Source organism: Adiantum capillus-veneris, chromosome 9 (assembly GCF_014529385.1).
Source record: "Adiantum capillus-veneris isolate H3 chromosome 9, ASM1452938v2, whole genome shotgun sequence".
Taxonomy (NCBI): Eukaryota; Viridiplantae; Streptophyta; class Polypodiopsida; order Polypodiales; family Pteridaceae; genus Adiantum; species Adiantum capillus-veneris.
The window spans coordinates 165,533,725-165,551,609 of NC_140939.1; the positions used below are offsets into that span (position 1 = coordinate 165,533,725).

Below are 17,885 nucleotides of genomic sequence, written 5' to 3' on the forward strand. Positions count from 1 at the left end.
GTTTTTCCCTCATACCCATGCACATCAACCTCATTTGATACCACGAACACTTTATTCATAGCTTCTTTAGCAGGCATAAAATCCTCTAAAGACTCATCTAATAGTATCATAAATTCATCATCATCTTCATGTTCTTGTTGATTTAGGTCATCTCTTGCAGGATGTTGTTCCCTGGGGCGGTCACTTATTAAAAGCTTCCTATATCACGTGCGTTCAAGAGGTTATTAATAATACCTCAATATACATACTATATTTACACTATGTGCCTATTTAAAAAACCCCCACCCCCCTCTGTATGTATACATTTTGATACATTTTGATCTTTTAATAATCCTCTCCGGTTAACTCACGTGATAGCATACACATTCTAAAAAGTGACCGCCCTTGGTGTTGTTCAATACCCTTGACACAAGAAACTTGATACCCCTCTAAAGCATTATTGAGAAGATCCATAAGGTCCATATCTGCTCTAGAAGAATCTTGTAAATCACTTGTAGAATGGTCAATAGAAGCTACACCACATGCTCCATGGATATCAGTCAGATGTTCCACAATATTTTTCTCAACCCTTTCACCTTCTTCCAAGTACCTCTGCTTCACAGAAATCTGTATGTTCCATGAAGATATCATTCACTTCACTTTCCAAACCATCATCATAATCCTTCCACTCATGATTTCTAGTAAAAAAAAAATTGATTTCAACTCGCACCTCCTCTGAATAGGCAGATCCATCCTTAGAATTTCCCTCATCTATCACATCACAAATGTATGAGCCACATAAAAGAGCATCAATGTTATTGGATCCACATATAAGAGCATCAACATGATTGGATCCACATATAAGAGCATTAGTGTCATCATATAGCCATGGATTTTGCATAAGAGTAACATTCTCATCTTTCTTTAAGTCGGCCTCTTTTATAGCCTTTCATTCTTCAATAGCTGAATGCTCATGAATTTGTTTGCAATTAAGCTTTGACACAATGTTTTCATCCTAAGTATGCCTCGGATAACTTTTGCATACCTGTAGAGACAATCCCCTTGATGCCCCAAGTATTGAGACACAAGGTTAGGGTTTAGGGTTAGGGTTAGGGCTTAGGGTTTAGGATTTTAGGGTTTAGTGTTTAGGGTTTAGGGTTTAGGGTTTAGGCCAAAGTAAGAGATTGTCCCTAAACGGCCATATGCTACAAGTGGCTCAAACTTGAGTTAGGTGTGTCTTGACATCCCAACCTGCCCTAGGCAAGAATCTAGCCATGATTGATCAAGATCTTTGCATGTGAAAGTAAACTTTGTTATTCTAACACCTAACCATGATCCAAAGAGATATGCAGAGCATGAATGGGGCAAAAGCTAGCTCAAGTGGACACCCTTGGAACCTGTGGTGGATGGCTTCATAGCAGCTTGAATATCATTCACAAACTTGAGCTTGTATGAGGCCACCACTAATTCAAGGTTTGGGTAAGGCCACTGCATACTATTCAATGTAGGGGGAGGTATAGGCTACAACTTACCATATTTTCTCTTTCTAATGGGCAATACATACAGAGATTCATAAAAGAAAATACCTTCTGTAGCCAAGGCACTTGGAAGCTTTCCACCATATAAGATAGAACCTATCTCTGAGTGATAAACCGTTATCTTACCACTATTGCACTCAACTGATTGCCACTCCTCAAATGTGGATGGGTAAATAGCTACAAAGACATTCAAATCATAAATCATAAGACTGCAAAAAAAAAAATGTATAACTCAAAATAATGTACAAGAAACGAGTACTTACTATTTGGCTTATGGCCTATAGCTTGCTCATGACCAAGAGCAAGCTCCTTGTGCATATACACATGTTGAGTGAACAAGAGCTTGCATGGTTGATGAATTAGGGGGGTGGATTCTGAAAGCCTTAATTCTTGCTTTCCAATGGTTACTGAGTTTCTGAATATCTTTCTTCTTTACTCGAAATCGTCCTCTAGAGCTAGGCCTTAGCATCACCCAATCCAGAACATTGTATTTCCTAGCAACCCAATGTCCCTGCTCATCTTGCTCATTCAAAAGCTCTACAGTATCAATAGAGCACTTTGCTCTTCTTCTCTCCACCATCTGCAAATAATCATAACATATGCAAAAGATATCTTAAGCACATAAATTTTAAAAAGTCGATCAAATCTGAAAACAATATTTGTGTATGTGAAGAAAGAGCTCCCTTATTATGTTTCTTTGTAGCTGGCTCATCCTCTTTCAGATAATAGCTAACTTCCTATAATGAACACGGTTTGGCCTTAACAACATATGGTAGCCTAAGCACATGGGAAAGAGTTGATGATGTGGCTCGGATTGATCTTCCATTGAATTTTGTAGAACAAATGTTTGGATCAAAAGTGTCAACCACCTGCTCGATGATCCCTGCATTAAAGTCCATCCTAGTAGCTTCCAATACCACCTCTAAGTCCCATAACTTCAAAAGTGTCCTCTCTGCTTCATGAAAACATATTTCCCTATACTATTACGTGGTACCAAACTTGCATGTTGAGCCTAATTGAGTTGCTTCTCCACCTTGGTTCATGGACCTTAGGGAGAGAGACCTATTGGTTTTAGTAGGGTCTCCTTCAAGTTCTGTGGCGTTTCGTGACTGTTTGATGGGTGTTTGGCTATTGTAAGCGTTGTAGGAAATCTCTTCTTAAGCACTCTTGAAGGCTGTAGCTTAGACATTGGGTAGAGACCTCTGTAGGAATTAGTCAGGAGTCGGTCGAGTGTAGATTGGCAACCTATGCTTGCTTCCATGCGCCTACGGGTCGAGCTCCGTCCTCAGTTGACATTATATGTTAGGTGAGTTCTCGCTGCTGACGTCCGTCACGACGTATCCGTCCAACATTGGCGTTGCTGCCGGGGACAAGGGCCCTAAGTAGGTGACCGAGACTAGTCCTTGAGGATAGAGGTCCCTCTGGCTTGCCAGAGTACTATTTTACATTTAGATAGGATCAGAGGGTGGTGGACTCTCTAGGTCTTAGGAGGAGTCTAGGGAGCGTGTGTCTAGCCTAGATCTTCCGTCTTAGGTAGTATTAGGTAGTAGGAGGTTGTGGTGTAGAGAGTAGGAGTTGGAGTGGTAGATGTGGTGGTAGGTTGACTTGAGAGTCCATGTGAGGCCAGGAAGCAACCAAGACATCAAAATCACCATCTCACATGATGAGTAGAAGTAGGGTAATTAGTAGGATATCTTGATTGCTGATCTAGAGTACTTTATGCAGGTCTTATTTGCTATTAGGCTCATCAAAGAAGTGGAAAACACTAAGCAGGAAAGACGGTAAATTGTGTTTGGAAGCTGATTTGAAGTCCAAAAGTTTCTATGATTATTGCTGAGAGCTCTACAGAGCATAGGGAGTACTACTACCAGAAAAAATTTGCATTTTAAGACAGTAGACATCCTACACGTAGGATGTCTCTAGGGAACTTTTGGCAGGGAATTTGGGGAAATTGAGGTTACCAGTGCGTTCAGAGGGTAGGTTTTACCCTGATAACATATTGACTTGAGTGTTTTTCCCTATTTTTGTTGACCAAAAGCCAAAAGGCGGAGTCAGAAAACGTAAAATTTCAGAAAAGGCTTAAATTGAGTGATTTTTGCTTTTTTTTGCAAATGTGAAGCATACTTGCACTTGCTGAGAGCATAAGGAAACATCAGAGACACTTCAGTCTGAAAAAATAAGCAGTAGACATCCTACGTGTAGGATGTCTACAGGGTGATCTGGGCACTTTTTGGAAAAACTGAGGTTACCAGTGTGTTTAGAAGGTAGATTCTACCCTATTTTCACCTGGGAAGTGGAAATTTGACCAAATTTTGACACATTAAAGCCAAAAGACGAGAATTGCCAGACATCCTACCCAAATTGTGTCCAAGGCCTAATTTTGAGACCAAACCATAGGATGACTCCATAGGCATGTTCTAAATGTTGTATTGAGTGCATGTGATAAATTTCATTTCATTTGGGTCAGTGAAAGTGAAGATTGAATAGACTTTAGCGTTTTTGGACAGACAAAAGGCAAGGATAGCTAGTTTTGGGGTCCTTTGACATCCAAACTCAAATCTAAGCATACCAGTGGGTTGCTGAAGACTAGGGGAATCTTTGGTCCAATTTTGGGTTCATTTTGGGCAAAAAGACATCCTACACGTAGGATGTCTGATGCATTATTCAGAGACCAAAATTCTCCTGTGACCATACCATGCTGTCATATAGCCTTAGGTAAGCCTCCTAGGCAAATTTGGTCCAATTTGGAGTTGATTTGACTTGGGAATTCATCAAAACAGACATCAGGCTTTTGAAATAGATTCTTGATCATTTGACCAACCTATAGATGTTAGAATCAAAAAGTAAAAATAGCTGTGAGTTTAGCACATCAAGGGGAAGCTACAGTGCAAGTTTGAGCTGAAACAGAGCAAAAAGACATCCTACACGTAGGATGTCTCCAGGGTCATAAAGTGGTCAAAATTCTATTGTAGCCATATAGGGAGGTTCTAAGTGTCTCAAGGATTCTAGATCTTTTTTTCAAAAGAGAATTTGGACCTTGTTTGGCCTATTTACCAAGCAAAGATAAGAATTGTCAGACATCCTACTCTTGGAGTGCACTAGAAGCTTATGCAGCCCAAATCTTGACCATTGGCATCCAAACTCCAATCTAAGCATACCATTGGGCTGCTGAGCACAAGGAGAATCTTGGGATCAAGTTTGGACAAAATCTGAGCAGTTAGACATCCTACACGTAGAATGTCTCCAGCTTGATTTAGGACCCCAAACCTATGAGCACACCACTGTGATCAGCACATCAAGGAGAAGCTGGGGTGAAAATTTCAAGTCATTCTGAGTAAAAAGACATCCTACGCGTAGGATGCCTCAAGGACATTTTTAGGTCCAAATGAAATTTTGATCATACCATTGTGTTGCTGGACTTAAGGGGAGTCTCTAGACTAAATTTTGTTAAATTCTGAGCATATAGACATCCTACGCATAGGATGTGTCTAGGCCAGTTTTAGGGTCCAAATGTAATTTTGACCGTACAAGAGTGTTCACGGTGTCACAGAGATCCCAACTTTTAAAATTGAATTTGGCCTCATTTTGACCATTCTACACTGCATTTCACTATTCTGGCCATAACTTTCACAAACGGTATCGGATCAAAAAAGTTTTTATATCAAAACGTAGCCTGAGAGCGACTCTACAGATCTTAGAGAAAAACAAGAACTAAATGGATGCCTATGGCAACCATTTAGGTCAATTTTGAAAAAGACATCGTTTAAGGCCTCAAAATGCATCCAGAAGTAAGGAGTGTCTAAAACTGATAATTCGAAAGAATTGTGAGAAAACGGTCACGATATTGAAGACTGCTAAGTTAGGAGATTGAAATTATCTTTTGGAAAAACCATTGGTCACCCGCAGAAAGGTGTAAAAGTTAACTACGGCCTAGTGTACATCCATACACAAATTTGGTAGCAGTAAGACCATACACAAGGACTCTTGATTTTGCAACAACAGTCGCAAGTTTTGGAGAACTTTAACACAAGATTTTTGCTAGATAATCACTGCAACGTGTGCATAATTCTCTTGTGTTAGCTTAAGTTTAGTTCAGCTAAAAGCGAGCTTGAAAGTCACTTCCGAGCCCACGGAACAGGTGTGGCCATCAAAGGCACATCAAGAATTTTTCCTTCATTGTGAAAAAGTTTGCTAGCTAAATAGAATTTTGCATATTGTGCGCTAAAGTGAACACAGGTTAGCTCGAATCAAGAATCGCTATGAAGGGAGCAGTCGCTGCAGTATAGTGGTAAGTTGCATAACTTATCACAGTGCTTCCAATAGATTGAGGCTTGCTAAAAAGCTCTAGGCAAAGCAAGCAGCCAGACAAGACAGTATCAGCCTTGGGAAGCAAGGGAGCTAAGAAGTTCAAGCAAAGCCCAGTTCAGAAAACTCAGAGATTAAGGCATCCACAAAAGCTGAAGGATCTCAAGCGATAAAGACCGAAACAAGGGTGCTAATAATTTTTATTAGCATTGAGGCAAGCAATTAGAGCTATCACTGAACAGGTACAACAAGGGATTCAAGACGAAAGGAATGGCGTCTCAAAGGAACCGGACCAACCGAGACGAAGCTTCAAGTACATCCACAGAAATTACAAGAGAGCAAAGTGGGCTCTATTTAATTGGCCATTACAAAGGATTGACATGATGAGGATATAAATCGGAATTTGTACATCAAGACAAAGAAAGATATAGAGGAAACTCGGACATCTCAATATGTGGAAGTTGAAATAGCGAAGAATGTACTACACCCACATCCAGATTTCATGGAAGATTGTCTGGGATCAATTTACATGAGGCACGGAAAATACATCGACAATGAGATAGAAATGTTGTACAAGGATCAACTTACAGAACTCTACACATATCCTCCAAGTATTTTTCTGTACAAAGCTCAAGATGGGAAACGGAAAATTGGTACACTTTATGTAGATGAGGACGGTCGCTACTACAAAGCTGCCACAAATCATGAAGTTCCTGCAGAGAGTAACCAGTATTTTGCAGCTGAAATATTTGGATCAAGAGGGGAAGACTACAAATCTGAAGGTGCTAATGTTTATCATCTAGTCATGGCTTTACCTCTTGATACGCAGCTAGAAGAGTTAACAACTACATCTGTCACTGCATAAATGGGTGGCACAACACAAGGCACAACATGGAAAGACACTGCACAATTCTCGTGCACCGCACCAACACAAGACAAAGCACAAACACACCAAATCGCACAAACAGGGAATACGCCGGAAGTACCAGCTATGAAGATAGCACAACTTCAAAACGAGCTAGCTCGGTCTCAAGAGCTAGCTAACAGAGCACAACAAGTCATATCATCAGGCATTGAATAGATGCCAACATCAGATATGGAACCCTCTCGGATGGGAGGAGTTCAAACTCAACAAAGAGACCCTATCTCTTCAAGAGTGGGATTAAGAAGTCCAGTTTTACAAGAAGCAGTGTCCTTTTCAGGAGCCCAAGTGGAATTTCAAGAAGCATTGGAAGATGCCAAGCTGGAGGAGAAATCACTGGAAATTCACAATGCCCAATGTAGAAGGTCAGGTCAAGATGTCATTGTGGTCGACAAATACAATAGGCACTATGAAATAGCCGATGTGAAAAATATGGATGCGTTTAGCATTTGTGGGCAACCTTTAAGTCACATACTTGGACCCCATCCAAAAGCACCATCCAGGGAAACGAAAAACAAAGATTCGGTTCGATCTTCACCCTTGGTGCAAACCTCGCCAAAATCAACTCGGAAACATAGCCCTAAGGCTATGTAGAAGCCCCACGACAAAGACCATATACTGATGGAAGAATTAGCATTACAACTGCTAGAAAGCATGGATAGTGATTTGATCTTGTATGCAAGCAATAATGGAAGCTATTTTCTAACGGTAGCTCTTGAAGTCAAATATATTTTTGCTTCTCTAGCTACGTTCACTCGTGGAAGCACCCATTCAAACTCTTCTCGCACAACATATTGTTTCCCATGCATCTATCTGTGCAAGGAAATACAATGTCCCATCATTGGACATTTTCATTTGACACGATTTGTGTTCCACCCATGCACTTACACAACAAAATGACGATGACAAAGTGGTAACAGGTTTCATGAGCATTTGCTCAACAACAATGACTCTGACTTCAAGCTACTAACACTTCTCCAATGTATATCAAGTCAATAATAGTAGCCATACGGCCATAAGTACTTTAACTCAACAAAACTCGATTACATCAAAACATAAGTACATATAGCCTCACATTTAATTGTGACTAAAGGCATTTTTTTTCCCACTGGGTTTTTTCCTTTAGTCCCATCCAAGTATCCAAGACCTTCATTTTGTAATATACGCCACATTTTATTTTTACTATTTTATTTTTCTTATAAAAACACAAAAAAGAAGACCAACGACATTCCCAAACAACTACATGCTCATAAACTAGAAGATCAAAGGGGAACGGCCCATAAAAAAATAAAAAAGGCTTCAAGATTACAGGTACACATGCAGGATGACACCCAAAGAACAAACAATCCAGAGCTTCCAAGATAATGACTTGCTGCAACAACAAACCTCACTCAACCTATTCACACTACAACAACCAATCGGAGGGGGAGAGCTATGGATTCAACTACACTCATGTACAAGAAAAAGGTAACTCTACAACATACAAAGCATCTAATAGAAGCAAGTGCAACAACAAAAGCTTCAACCAACACCAAAACATGAAGCACTTGTCAAGGCCAGTGCAGACATAGGGTCTTGTCGGGGACGACAAGACTTCGGAGGGAGAGAGTGTTGACAGGCCAATCTTTCAACAACACTTCCACAAAGATTCCATGAAGATTCCTCAAAGATTCTCTAAATATTCCAAATAAAGATACTGATGAAGTGATGAAGACGAAGATGGATGTTGTAATGTGAAGATACAAGCTCATGGACATCATCGAATATCCCATTATTATTATTTTGAGCCATTATGGCCACTTTTGTAATGTTTACGGGAACTTCATATTTTAAGTCTGCAATTGTATTTTGGCCACAGATGCTTGTTGGATGAGCAAAGCCAGCTCACGGTGTTGTAATTAAGCTCTATAGAAGCCTAGGGACAAATAAGGTCATTTTGGTCGGACATAAGGTTTTCTAAGGCTTAGTATATAAGCCAAAATCTAAAGCTTTGTAAAGGGACTTCTAATAATCTGATCTACTGTCTGTGAGTGAGCGTACTGTGTACAAGAGAGAGTGAGAGCTTCTTCTTGATGCTATGCGTGTACCAGTGGTTGGAATCGAGTGCGGAGAAGTGTAGCGTGTTGCCCCTGACGAGAGCTACGCGCCAATACCTACATTGTGCGTGTACGGTCCGGTTTTGCGAGCTCCATCTACGAGCTTCATCTGGTGATTCGGTGAGCATACGTTGTCCGTTTTTGCATTTCAGCATATCCACACGTTCGTATTGAGTAGAGCTACACATTAGGCACTTTAGTTTTTGGAAACGACGACCTGCAAATTTCGGCCAGACATCCTACGCAATTTTACACCGGGTGTTTTGGGTTGAGATTTTGGTTCATGGACCTTAGGGAGAGCAACCTATTGGTGTTAGTAGGGTCTCCTTCAAGTTCTGTGGCGTTTCGAGACTGTTTGATGGGTGTTTGGCTCTTGTAAGCGTTGTAGGAAATCTCTTCTCAAGCACTCTTGAAGGCTGTAGCTTAGACATTGGGTAGAGACCTCTGTAGGAATTAGTCAGGAGTCGGTCGAGTGTAGATTGACACCCTATGCTTGCTTCCATGCGCCTGCGGGTCGAGCTCCGTCCTCAGTTGACATTATATGTTAGGTGAGTTCTCGCTATGTTGACGTCCGTCATGGCGTATCCGTCCAACTGTGATGAAGGCCCTGCTCCTGATACAGTTACTGATGCAAGCCTAAACAGTGAATTCCCTGCTCATCGTGTGAGCGTTGATGGTAGTGTGCATGCTCCATAGCAAGTTCATCAAACAAGCCTTTTGTCTGATCACCCTAATACCACCAGCCAAGATCATGGTGCTGGTCTATTGTCCCCTGATGCATCTTTGTAAACTTTTCTGTTTCATGGACATAATATGAATGCTATTCCAAGATGTTTTTGCAAATATTTTGTTGTTTTTCCTCGCAATTAGTCAACTTATTAGACAGTCTTGTGTATGCGTAACTCATAAGGAATTAATGCTGATGCTAGTAGTATGTCCACTATCAGAAACAAAACCCAAGTCAAGGCCATAAAAACTCGTGATAGATCACCCATTTAAAAGGTGGAGACGGTACATGGCGCTCAAGCGAATGTACCACATCAGGTTGGCACTTGTGTATGCATCCAGCTCATGTTCATGGTCTTTCCTAGTTTGCAACGATCCGAGCAGGATGCTTGCATCAGTTGAGGAGGATTATCATGTTGTCCCAGAAAGTGTGCAAAATGATCCTGGGGCTCTTATTTTGGATATGAATGGTCTTTTGATTCATAAAGTGGATCTGGTAGAAGATATGTTTTTCCCTACATGGAATCTACAATATGACCAGGTACTGGAGGAGAGGCCAAGAAGGATATACGTCCTTGTGCGGCCCGATGGAAGGTAGTTCTTATTGTGGGCAACAACTCATTTCAATGTCTTCATTTGGAGCTCAGCCATGGAACATAATGTTGTAAAGTGTTTTCATGAATGATTTCGAGGTTTATGAGGACTCGTAGCCGGGTTCATTGCACAGACTTCCTGTGATGTGCTTCATAATCACAAAATTAAGGGCAAAAAACCCATTTTCTTCAAGCACCTCAATGATTACTCGAACAAGTGTAATGGTCAGTTTGGTCCACACAATACGCTACTCGTTGATAACAGTTTGTACAAGTGTATATTTAATTTTTCTGGCAATTGCTGCATTGTGCCAGCGTTTGGCTCACCTATCAATACAACTCGAAGGCCATTCCTTACACATAAGCTTGCCCCATGGCTGTACAAGTATCTAAAGGCAGGGGATAGAACGTAGTTTGTTATCAGAGGAGGAGATGTGTTTGGCACGTGGGGCAGTGAAGAGGACTTGATTGTTAAGGATCTCATAGAGTTGCATGGATAGAGAAGCCTAGAGTACTACCATCGTGTTAGATGGGGTGAAATTGAAAAGAAGACCTCAGAGGAGATTCAACGGGAGGCATCTGACAAAGTGGGGGATTGCCCATACCAAAAGGAGGCCTACAAGGTGGTGTGGGACCCTAATCTTCATAAACGGCCTAGACAGACATGCTTGGGCACATTGGTGGATTGCCTCTAATGTTTGGACAGCCTACTTTTTGTAACAGCTAGTGTATGTAGCTTCATGCAGATTTAGAGAATCCCCTCTGGTCATCCTATTTGTAACACCATGCTTTTTGATGATTCTTGCTCATTGCAAAAATTTGTAATATAATTCATTGCTCAAAGCGACCATGTACTGTTTTTTTCCTAAGAAGGTTATTAAGTTCCACTCTTATGTTGAGTACATTATACAAAATCTAGCTTTATGCGACATTACACTGATTACTTTCGTGCGAAGCTTATTAAGTTTCGGTCTTAAGTTTGAGTACATAAACACCATCTGTTTAGGATTTGCTCAATTTCCATGTTTTGGTGCCATGAGAGTTGTATTGATAAAAATAGGACAAATTACTTGTAGATTTGGCAGCGAATGGTAAAAAATTGTACGTGTTAACCCTGCATAACTAACTAGCAATGCATGTAGACCATATGAATAGAATGACAAGACTTGTTTGCTCATATAAAAACCAAACGATTAAAATTACATCTCCCATGGCATGCTGTTGTATACAGATTGAAAGACCTCCGCAGAGATCGTCTACAATCCCCTAGCACCCTGGACTACTGTCAGTGGGATTTTTATACACCTAAAAAGATGGGAGTACATGAAGCCCAAAAGCTTGTAACAATAATCATCAACTTGCTTATAATAGAGGCCTTTCAAAATGTGTGACCTTGCTTCAAACACACTGCCCCAACTGTGGACGTCGTGAGCTTTGAGATTCTCCAATGTGCTTGTGCACTTGATCAAGTAAAAGTCGACACCTTCTTCCTTCCCCTCCTTGCCATAGACAACAAATTTGTCACCTACCTGAATCGCATCACTCAATGCTTCATAGTGCCCTTCAGAGATAGGCTCCTCAGATTCGTCATCACTATTTCCACCATCACTTTGAGCAATTTTGTGGAAACTCCAATTAGACACGTGTGTTTTGTTGCTGCAATTCTTCCACTGGTTGTGCATGCATGCACTACAATAGCAAGATAGCTGCCAGTGTGCGATGGAGGAGCCATCTTGTTTTGAGTAGCCCCGAACAAAATGTATGGAGCATGCATTAGCGATAGCTTCACAATCCCATCTGTTCTACCGGGACACTTCTCCAAGCTTGACCTCCCAAAACACACGCTCTACCTGCCTATGCTTGGAAGGGTAGTGAGCAATGGACCCATCGAAAAAATGCTGGCAAAGAAATTGCACAACATTAGTTGCACATTTGAGCGTAGCTCCATTGCTCTTCAGCTACTCGTGTGTAAGTGCCCTTTTCACAACTGCTCCTACCCCATCATGTCAAAGCAACATATCTACCAACAAAATAGAAAGGCCTTTTTGCCTTGAATTGCGATGCTACACCATCTGACCAAACCCACTGCTGGCTAACATCCAAGCCTCTATCTTTTATCCATTGCCAATGTAGCATAAAGCGGTGTTGGACAAACAAAGTGTCGTGATTTTTATCATCAGAAATGAAAAAGTGCAAAGTCTTTTTTATCTCAGGTCCAACACGATAGTAGGTAATGTGTACAAAAATGGTGACCTGAATGGAATACCAATGCATCGACTGGATCTCATTCTACTCCTTGAATGAATAATTCTTAGAAAAATCCACCACAGATACAACAACATCTTCAGAAAAATGCGTGATGCACGCTTTGAACTGTTCAGCCTGCCATCGATACACGAAGTCATGTTTGATGAAAAATTGGAGATCTTTTTTGAATACCTGTAGCAAATCAGCAGTGATCATCTCCTCGCATAGAAGTTCCTTCCTTTTCTTCTTCTTTCCACCTTCACATTTGCTTGTTTCCACATCCTTAAATACTTTGACTTTGATGGTTCTTGCATCCTTTAGCAGCTCCTCTGGACAACATACGAATTTCTCTGCCCCACATTTTGTACATTGACCCATGTGGCATTTTAGACCATGGTAGGTTGAGCTAGCTTGCTTGTGACACCATAAGCTTTAAAATTCTCTTCATACTATACTTTGTAGCAACACATGTTCCTGCAAGTGATGAATCATTGCACACAGCGCATGCACATTTGCACAACCCACCATGCATTCCAAATGCTTGACTACGCATATGATTCACAACCTCCTTGTAATATGAAATTTTCACATGGTAAATACAACAACATGTCAGCCTATCCTTTAGCTTTCACATAAAGTAGGGCTTCTCTGATTCAAAAGCACGAAGCTGGATTGCTACATCCGGATTGGCATCCTTGAAACGTTGGTAGAGCTCAGCCTGCATTCCACAACAAGAAATCTTGAATGACGAAGAAATCATGTGTCAAAGCTACCCATTAGCTATCAATGGCTATCAATAGTAAACTATAGCTATTAATAGCTATCAAAATCTATGAAATAAAAATCACTAGATATAAATATCTATAGGAAAAAGCTATCATTATCTATCAAACACCCATAAAGTAGAAATCACTAGCTATAAATAACTATCAAAATCTATCAAACAACTACTTGTAGCTTTCGTATACAATCACTAACTATAAATTACCTTTCACCTAAAGCAAACACCTGATCATTCACTATCAATAGCTATTACTATCAATAGCTATCAGAGAGCTACAAATAGATATCAAATGGTAGTTATCAAAATCAATAGCTATAACTAGCTATGAAATATCTAAGAACCGCTATCAATAGTTGAGAGGTAGCTATCACCAGCTATAAACAACTATTAAAGATCTGTCAATAGCTATCAAAGAGCTACCAATACAAACCCCATAGCAATCACTAAACACTAGCTATGAAATAGCAATCACTAGCTATGAAAAGCTATTATAGTTATCAAAGAGCTATTGTTAGCTATTGAGTAGCAATCACTAGCAATAAAGTAGCCTTGGCTATGAAATAGCAAACACTAGCTATGAGATATCTATCAAAAAGCTATCACTAGCTATAGAATGTCATTGACTATCTATAAAATATCTATTGATTACCTATTAAAAAGAAAATTTTGGCTATGGAATAGCAATCACAAGCCATGAACAGCTACCAATTGCTATCAAAGAGCTATCAAGAGATATTTTATAGAAATCACTAGCTATAAAATAGTTTCACCTAAGGCAAATACCTGATCAATAGCTATTACACAACTGCTAATAACAGAACAATTATTAGTATCTATCACTATCAACAAGTAGGTAGTTACAAAAATAGTCATTATTGGCCATCAATATCAATACCAATCAGATAGCCTGGCAGAAGTTATGTAACAACATATAGCTACCAGTCAAACTTTGACGGCTATCAACTGGCATATAGTGAACAACTACGACATATATTTGACTAGTTATAAGATGATACAACATAGCTAGTGGGTGGCTATGAAGTAAACTGCATTTGATAGCTATTAGTGTGGCAAGAGTTATCTATAAAACACGGATAGCTACGAACCAAAATTTGACAGCTATTAACTAGCCATTGCCAAAGAATAACTATAATGAACAGCCATGAAACACATAATTGGCAGCAAAACAGATAGATAATGGTCAATAATTGGCAGCTAAACCCTGGCAATAGTTATGTCAGTAATTCAAATAGCTATGCAGTCGAAAAGCTTCTACCCGGCAAGAGTATCTAACAAATACAAAAAGCCACTACATGGCATACACTTTCTTCCATACCTGTGATACTTCCAATAAATGGATGGGATGTTCGATATACTCCTTCCGACCAATTATCTTTTGACATATGTCTTTTTTGTTGGGGGATACATGAGTCTCAAGCATCCAAAAGTTGACTATTAGCTCCTTTACCTCTTCATGTATGTGACTTTTTTGAAGACTCCGATGACATGTGGAAAAGGACAAAGTGGTCTTCTCAGTTTGTTGGAGTAGCCGATTCTTGGCTCCATACAAGCTCCTTCTATGAATAGAAAGTATCTTGGAGACAAAATTAACATTAAGGCCTTGTGCCTCCTCTAGGTTTTTTGAGTTCAGAAGCATCATCATGGTAGACCTCTTGAGGAACATCTCATCTTCAGTTTGTGGTCTCTTCAAGTCTTGAAGTGTGTTCCAAATATTTCCTATCAGTGTATCTGCAAAACAGGGTGTTGATGCTTTGTCGTTCTGGATATCTTTCAATGAAGGGTGCTAAATCATCCGATTGAAGATGTATTTCTTGGTGTCCATGTCCATTCCACTAGTGCTTTGAAGTACATATCGTGCAATCACTTCTGCTATCTTTGCTCTTTTTTCATTCTCGAAGATTTCAGCACAGCCCCGTGCCTTTGTTAAGTCTTCTATTCCTTCGCCTGCTTCATTCACTTCTCTTTCAACAGTCAAACCTACATATGCTCTTCTCTTCAATCACTCTCTTTGTTCTCTCTTGCGGAAAGCTTCATATTCCCTGATCACCATTGCTTGCTTCAAGTCCTGGAATGAACCAACCATAAAAAACATAACACAATGACTTATTTACAATCATCAGCTAAGCTACAAGGAGCTTTAGATAGTGTTGTCATAATAAAAAAGAGACTTTAGGGAAACAACCCACCAAGGCATCTTCAGATTCACGGAAAAAAGTGTTGCAAAAGCAAGTAGGAACCCAAAAAATATTCGGATGAAATAATGAGCTATCATAACATAAACAACAGGTATTGCCAAGATCAAATCGTCACGGGGAATGCAGGGAATGGGAACCCCGAACAGCGAAACTAAAATCTAAAGGTTTCTCACTTCTACCCTATTTGTGTCATTTCATTGTGTTGATGTCATGAATGTTGCTCTAGACCACCATGTGGTGTTCTATGCTTACTATCTACATTCAGTGCCTCCTTCCCAGCAATACAATACAATGTAACAACCGTAGATAAATTAAAGACAATCATAATATCCTTGGTCGTGTAGATAATAACCACCAATCGTGTCACTAAACATACGTACATACCTCCCCAGATTTTACAATACAAGGCAACAACTGTGAATAAATTAGAGACTACATATCATGTGACTGACCATATGTACATATCTCCTCAAATTCTACCCTCACTCCCACCCCAAACATAACAAGTGCATTTAAAACAAACCTGCCTAAAGCACAATAGTTAAAAAGAGAGGGAGAGAAACAAATGTAATGGCAAGGCACCTGCTCCTTATCCTCCCCTTCCAAATATGCAAGTTCCACCATGAGTTCTACTCACCTATCAAGCAGAAGAAAGACGCTTGGAGAGAGTGAGAGAGCAATACAGAAAGAGATACAAAGAGAGAGAGAGAGAGAGAGAGAGAGAGAGAGAGAGAGAGAGAGAGAGAGAGAGAGAGAGAGAGAGAGAGAGAGAGAGAGAGAGAGAGAGAGAGAGAGCAATGTTCCATAGCTGCGAGAACATAGACGCTGCAGAGTGCGGGATGGTCGTTACAACACCACGTTCAAAATTCACTTGTCATAATGAAATTGTACTTCGTGAGTCTAACCACGTTTTAAAAAATAGTAGTCCCAAAAAATAGATTTTAATGTTTCAAAGGACGAGAATTACTAGCTTCCTCACTCTCCTAAGGTGATGTCTCGGACACAACTATTGTATCCACCCACTCATGCTTCCACCCAGATACTTCTTTTTACATAATGTATGGCAAACAAGGAACCACCGTGTGCTTGAAGGAGTTACTGAGGTGGCAAGCTTCGCAGAAATTATACAAGAAAGCAGAGTGCTAATATGGACTCTCGGGTGCAAGCAAAACTCGGATGATTGGTCTAGGGTTATCTATGCCTTGCTGTCAGTGGAATGCTTAGGAAAGGGGGAAATTCTAAAAACGGAAGATTTGTGAAGAACATGATAATTAACCTCGCGTATCAAGGGCAAGGGGGCAGGTCGTTAAGGGTGGCTCCCCAGATAGCCGATGTAAGTATGGTCTCTGGATGATGTCATGGCTCGGCACGAGCATGGCAAGTTCTTGTAATTTTTTGAGATGATCAATATAATTCACTCACAATTGTGAGTTTTGCTATAATAAAAAAAAGATGGTCTTGTAGAGTAAAATAGTTGAGAGTACAACACTTCTTCTTTTCAATCAACTGCCAAGGAGAGGGCACCCTTACCTGCATCCACAGTAGGAAAACAACCTAGAGCTTAGTTTTCAGACAACATTGCAGGTAAAATGGATGGCCTAGTTGTCATCCATGTCACCAAGGAACTAAACAAAAAGAAAACCATGCTGTTAAAAAATGGTGATGTGCAACAGATTCTATTAAAAAATAGTGATGTGTAACCCATAGAATAAAACATCAGAGAAGCAGATTTCTAAACTATTGGTCCTAGAATCCAGTATTTAATCAATACAACGGGAGAGCAGACACCTGGAACTTCTCTAAGATAAGTGAAGCCATACAGTAAGAGAAGAAATTTATTGCCTATGTATAGTGAAAAAAAGAAAAACCAGCACAAATTATGGGTCAGTCTTCATAATGACAACCTAGATAATTTACAACGGAACCTCTTATTATGCTCCAACAAGTGCAATGCTGAGAAGAGTTTTATTTCTGACCATAGTGGAAAAATTCATAGTAGAATAACCAGGCTAGTTCAACTATGGTGAAGGGGATAATAGTGCAGAGCTAGACATAATTTCAGTAGCATTCTACAATATTCCATAAATATTTTTGCAAATAGTCTAGGCCCAACAGTACCCTACCCAAAGCCACTCTAGGTGCTGAGCTAGAAGGTTAACTTCCTTCAAAGGCTAAGCCAGAATGTCATATTTTATCCATTCAGTAGAAAAACCTTATAAATATTGTTTTCTTCTTTGTGGTATCCCTACAGATCACTTTAAACACATGCCAGTCGTACAAAGCCCACAATAATTACAAATATTCTGTGTTAGTTAGTTATCATAGCAAATAGTGAGGCCATAGAAATTCTTGCAGTCAGCAAGGTGTTATCTACAATAGAGTCCTACTGGGATCTAGTATTGTATAGAGAGACAATTGATAAGCAATAGAAAAAATCTGCATACACTTGAGACTTCTATAAGCATCCTCTTGGTTTTTT

The 17,885-nt window shown here is 40.0% G+C and overlaps 1 pseudogene; it reads right to left on the bottom strand.

Moving 5' to 3' along the window:
- Positions 1-14,499: 14,499 nt before the first annotated feature.
- On the bottom strand, positions 14,500-15,039 carry LOC147451533 (uncharacterized; annotated as a pseudogene).
- Between the last annotated feature and the right edge of the window lie 2,846 nt (positions 15,040-17,885).